Source organism: Sciurus vulgaris (assembly GCF_902686455.1).
Source record: "Sciurus vulgaris genome assembly, chromosome: 4".
Lineage (NCBI taxonomy): Eukaryota > Metazoa > Chordata > Mammalia > Rodentia > Sciuridae > Sciurus > Sciurus vulgaris.
Window position 1 is genome coordinate 104,831,989 of NC_136464.1, and position 6,456 is coordinate 104,838,444.

The window sequence follows — 6,456 nt, forward strand, 5'->3', positions numbered from 1 at the left end:
TAACACAATAATACTAGGCGATTTTAACACGCCTCTCTCACCACTGGACAGATCTTCCAAACAAAAATTGAACAAAGAAACCATACACCTCAATAACAAAATCAATAATTTAGACTTAACGGACATTTATAGAATCATCCAACCAAGAGCGAGTACACTTTCTTCTCAGCAGCACATGGATCCGTCTCTAAAATAGACCATATATTATGCCACAAAGCTAATGTTAGCAAATACAAGAAGACAGAGACACTACTTTGTATTCTATCAGATCATAATGGATTGAAATTAGAAATAAATGAAAGAGTAAAAAACAAACTACTCCAACACCTGGAGATTAAACAATATGCTATTATATGATGAATGGATAACAGAAGATATTAGGAAGGAAATTAAAATTCTTAGAGGTAAATGAAAACAAAGAAACATCATATCAAAATCTCTGGGACACTATGAAAGCAGTACTTAGAGGAAGATTTATTTCATGGGGCACATTCAAAAAGAAATGGAAATCAAAAAATAAACGACTTAACACTACAGCTAAAAGCCCTAGAAAAAGAAGAGCAGATCAACACCAAAAGTAGTAGAAGACAGGAAATAGTTAAAATCAGAGCCGAAATCAACGAAATTGAAACAAAAGAAACAATTGGAAAAATTAGCAAAATAAATAATTGATTCTTTGAAAAAATAAACAAAATTGATAAACCCTTAGCGACACTAACAAGGAGAAGACGAGAGAAAACCCAAATCACTAAAATTCGGAATGAACAAGGAAATATCACAACAGACACCACTGAAATACAAAACATAATTAGAAGCTATTTTGAAAATCTATACTCCAACAAAATAGAAAATTTCGAAGACATCAACAGGTTTCTAGAGACATATGAATTGCCTGAACTGAACGAGGAGGACATACACAATTTAAATAGACCAATTTCAAGTAATGAAATAGAAGAAGTCATCAAAAGTCTACCAACAAAGAAAAGTCCGGGACCAGATGGGTTCTCAGCCGAGTTCTACAAAACCTTTAAAGAAGAGCTCATTCCAGTACTTCTCAAAGTATTCCATGATATAGAAGAGGAGGGAACCCTCCCAAACTCATTCTATGAAGCCAATATCACCATGATACCTAAACCAGACAGAGACACATCGGGGAAAGAAAATTTCAGACCAATATCCTTAATGAACATCGACGCAAAAATTCTCAACAAAATTTGAGCAAATTGCATACAAAAATATATTAAAAAGATAGTGCACCATGATCAAGTGGGTTTCATCCCAGGGATGCAAGGTTGGTTCAACATCAGGAAATCAATAAATGTCATTCACCATATCAATAGACTTAAAGTCAAGAATCACATGATTATTTTGATAGATGCAGAAAAAGCATTTGATAAAATACAGCACCCCTTCATGCTCAAAACACTAGAAAAAAATAGGGATAGTGGGAACATTCCTTAACATTGTAAAGGCCATTTATGCTAAGCCCATGGCTAATATCATTCTAAATGGTGAAAAACTGAAAGCATTCCCCCTAAAAACTGGAGCACGGCAGGGATGCCACTTCTATTCAATATCATCCTTGAAACTCTAGCCAAAGCAATTAGACAAACCAAAGAAATTAAAGGGATACGAATAGGAAAAGAAGAACTCAAACTATCCCTATTTGCTGATGATATGATTATATACTTAGAGGAACCAGGAAATTGCACCGGAAAACTTTTAGAACTAATAAGTGAATTCAGTAAAGTAGCAGGATAAAAGATCAGTGCACATAAATCTAATGCATTTTTATACATAAGTGATGAATCTCTGGAAAGAAAAATTAGGAAAACTACCCCATTCACAATAGCTTCGAAAAAAATAAAATACTTGGGAATCAATCTAACAAAAGAGGTGAAAGACCTATACAATGAGAACTACAGAACACTAAAGAAAGAAATTAAAGAAAACCTTAGAAGATGGAAAGATCTCCAATGTTCTTGGATAGGAAGAATTAATATTGTCAAAATGGCCATACTACCAAAAGTGCTATACAGATTCAATGCAATTCCAATTAAAATCCCAATGACGTACCTTACAGAAATAGAGCAAGCAATCATGATATTCATCTGGAAGAATATGAAACCCAGAATAGCTAAAGCAATCCTCAGTAGAAAGAGCAAAGCAGGGGGTATCGCCAATAACAGAACTTCAACTATACTACAAAGCAATAGTAACAAAAACGGCATGGTATTGGTACCAAAATAGACAGATAGATTAATGGTACAGAATAGAGGACATGGACACAAACCCAAATAAATATAATTTGCTAATATTAGACAAAGGTGCCAAAAATATGCAATGGAGAAAAGATAGCCTCTTCAACAAATGGTGCTGGGAAAACTGGAAATCCATATGCAACAGAATGAAACTAAACCCATATCTCTCACCCTGCACAAAACTAAACTCAAAATGGAGTAAGGACCTTGGAATCAGACCAGAGACCCTGCAGATTATAGAGGAAAAAGTAGGTCCAGATCTTCAACATGTCAGCTTAGGACCAGACTTCCTGAACAGGACTCTCATAGCACAAGAATTAAAAGCAAGAATCAATAACTGGGATAGATTCAAACTAAAAAGCTTTCTCTCAGCAAAGGAAACTATCAGCAATGCAAAGAAAGAGCCTACAGAGTGGGAGAAAATCTTTGCCAATCATACTTCAGATAGAGCACTAATCTCCAGAATCTATAAAGAACTCAAAAAACTCAACACCAAGAATACAAATAACCCAATCAACAAATGGGCTAAGGAAATAAACAGACACTTCACAGAAGATCTACAAGCAATCAACAAACACATGAAAAAATGCTCAACATCTCTAGTAATAAGAGAAATGCAAATCAAAACCACCCTACGATTCCATCTCACTACAATTAGAATGGCGATTATCAAGAATACAAACAACAACAGTTGTTGGCGAGGATGTGAGGAAAAAGATAACTCATACATTGCTTTTGGGGCTGCAAATTAGTACAGCCACTCTGGAAAGCAGTGTGGAGATTCCTCAGAAAACTTGGAATGGACCCTCCATTTGACCCAGCTGTCCCACTCCTTGGCCTATACCCAAAGGACTTAAAATCAGCATACTACAGAGATACTGCTACATCAATGTTCAGAGCTGCTCAATTCACAATAGCCAGATTGTGGAACCAAACTAGATGCCCTTCGATTGATGAATGGATAAAGAACCTGTGGTATATATATATATATATATATAATGGAATATTATTCAGCCATAAAGAATGATAAAATTACGGCATTTGGAGGCACATGGATGAAATTGGAGAATATCATGCTAAGTGAGATAAGCCAATCTCAAAAAACCAAAGGACTAATGATCTCACTGATAAGTGGATGATGACACATAATGGGGGGTGGGAGGGGTTAGTGTTAGGGTTAGAGTTAGAGTTAGGGAGGGGGGCAAGAATGGAGGAAGGAAGGACTGTATAGAGGGAAAAGAGGTGTGGGAGGAGTGGGGAGAAGGGAAAACATATCAGAATGAATGAAACAACATTACCCTATGTAAATTTATGATTACACAAATGGTATGTCTTTACTTCATGTACAAACAGAGAAACAACATGTATCCCATTTGTTTACAATAAGAAAATGGAAAAACAACATATCAAAACTTATGGGACACAGCAAAAGTAGTTTTAAGAAGGAAATTGATAGCAATAAACACCTGCATTAAAAAAAGATTGTAAATAACCTAATATTACACCTCAAGGAACTAGAAAAATAAGAACAAGTAAGCCTAAAGTAAGTAGAAGAAAGAAAATAGTAAAGATCAGAGCAGAAATACATGAAATATGGAGGAGAAAAACAATAGAAAAGATCAATGGAATCAAGGTGTTTTTTTTTTTTTTGAAAAGATAAACACCATCAATACATCTGTTAGCTAGACTAAGAAAAAAAGAGAAGAGTCAAATAAAATAAAAAGTGAAAAAAGATACATTATAATTGATGTCACACAAATACATAAAAGTCCTAAGAGACTACTGTGATTTGTACACTAACAAATTGGATACACTAGAAGAGAGAAATTCCTACACACAACCTGCCAAGACTAAATAATGAAGAAAATCTGAACAGACCAATAATGAGCAAGGAGATTGAACAGAAATAAAAATTCACCCATCGAAGAAAATTTATAACAATCCTCTCACACTTTTTCACAGAAGTCAAAGGAAGGCGAAAAAGGCCAAAATCATTTTGTGAAGCAAGCCTGACAAGGACATCATAAGAAAAGAAAATTATAGGCTGATATTCCTGATTCACATAGTTGCAACAATCCTCAAGGAAATAACTAGCAAAACAAATTCAACAGCATACCAAATGGTTCATTCTCCATAATCTGGTGGAATTTATCATTGGCATGCAAGTATGTTTTAACATATGCAAATCAATAGATGTGGTACACCACAGTAACAGAATGAAAGTCAAAAACTATCTGATTATATCAATAGATGAATAAAAGGTATTCAACAAAATTCAATGTCTTTTCATGATTAAAAGAAAAACTCAACAAACTAGTAGAGAGGGAATATAACTCAGCCCATAAAGGGTGACAAGCCCACAACTAAGATCATATTCAACAGTGAAAATGTGAATACTTTCCCTCTAAGATTAGGGACATGACAAGGATGTCCAGTCTTACCATTTCTTTTCACAATAGTACTAGGAATCCTAGCCTGAGTAATTAGGAAGAGAAAGAAAGATAGCTAAATTGAAAATGAAGTTAAATTGTCTCTGATCTTATACTTAGAAAATACTGAAGCCTCCACAAAAACAAAACAAAACAAACAAAACAACTGTTTAAACTAGTAAATGAATTAGTTGGGGGCACAAAGTCAGCATACAAAAATTAGTAGCATTTCTATACACTAACAATGAACTCTGCAAAAAAGAAATTAAGAGCCAAGCTGTTCAGGAGACTGAAGCAGGAGGATCACAAATTCAAGATTAGCCATGGTAACTTAACAAGATCCTCTCTCTCAAAATAGAAAACTAATTTTAAAGAGTCTGGGGATAGAGCTCAGTGATAGAGTACCCCTGGTTTCAACCCCCACCAATTGCACTCGTTTATGACTAGCATATTTTTAATTATGGAAATGTGTTCTTTCTTATTTTATGAGTCAAATTCACAGAGACAGTAAGTAGTATGGTGGTTGCAAGGGGCTAGGTTGGGGTAACAGTTCTGGTTTAATGGGCAGAGTTTGTGGAGTGTTGAAAGGTTCTGGCTAGTGGTAGTGAGGATCATAAAACAATGTGAATATACTTCATGCCCCTGAACCATACACTTAAAATGCCTACAATGGCAGGCTTTTTATTATGCATATATAACCATAATAATAACAAAAAAAAGGGACTGGAGTTGTGACTCAGTGGTAGAGCACTTGCCTAGCATGTGTGAGACGCTGCTTTTGATTCTCAGCACCATATATATATGTATTATTTTATTCATTTATATATATGTGAATAAAATTAAGGTCTATCAATATCTTAAAAAATTAAAAATAATAACAAAAAAAGCATTATGGACATTAAATCACTGGAACTCTCTGGCTGATCAAAAGTAGAGGTGAGGGTCAGGAAAGGGTGCCATACACACTGTTAGCACATACTTACCCTTTGACGCCCTCTTTCAAAGGCAGAGCCTCAGAGGCCCTCGAGAGTATTTCTCAGCATTTTAACAAAATACCACAGCACGCGTTCAGAAAAATGGCAAATGAGCTGGGGACAAAATGATGGGAGAGCCACACTGTTCTAGGGAAATAAATGAGGGGTCTCAGAAGCCATGACCAAGAGCAGTCAGGTATGAGCAACTTCAAGGAGGTGCAGTTTTCCATGCTGGGAGAGAAAGTATCAGGCTGGTGTGGTGGGGACAGGTGCCTTGTTCCATAGACACTCAGGGCCCTGTGCCATCTGGCACAAAGCCTGTAGTCCAGCTTGCACAGGCCCACAGAAGTCACACCTGGACAGGGCAATGCAGGCCTGAGTGCTACAGTTTAGATCTTGAATGCCCCCTAAAAGCACATGTGTTAAAGGTCTGGTCCCTAGAGTAACACTGTTAGGGAGTGGTAGAAGCTTCAGGTGGTGGAGTCTAGTGGGAGACCCTTAGGTCATCTGGGGTGTGCCTCAGAGGGGACTGTGGGACCCTAGTCTCTTTCTTTTTGTCTTTGCTCCCTGGCTTGTTATGTAAGGAGTTATGCTCCCACTAGGATATGCTACCTTACCACAGGCCCAAAATAAAACACTAATGGACTGGAACGTACAAAACTGTGAGCCAGAATCAATCTTTTCTCTTTATAAGTTAATTATTTCAGGTATTTTATTATAGTGATGGAAAGCTAACACACTGAAGACGGTGAACTGTTGACATATAACAAGGCACGAAGGCTGTGTGCCATA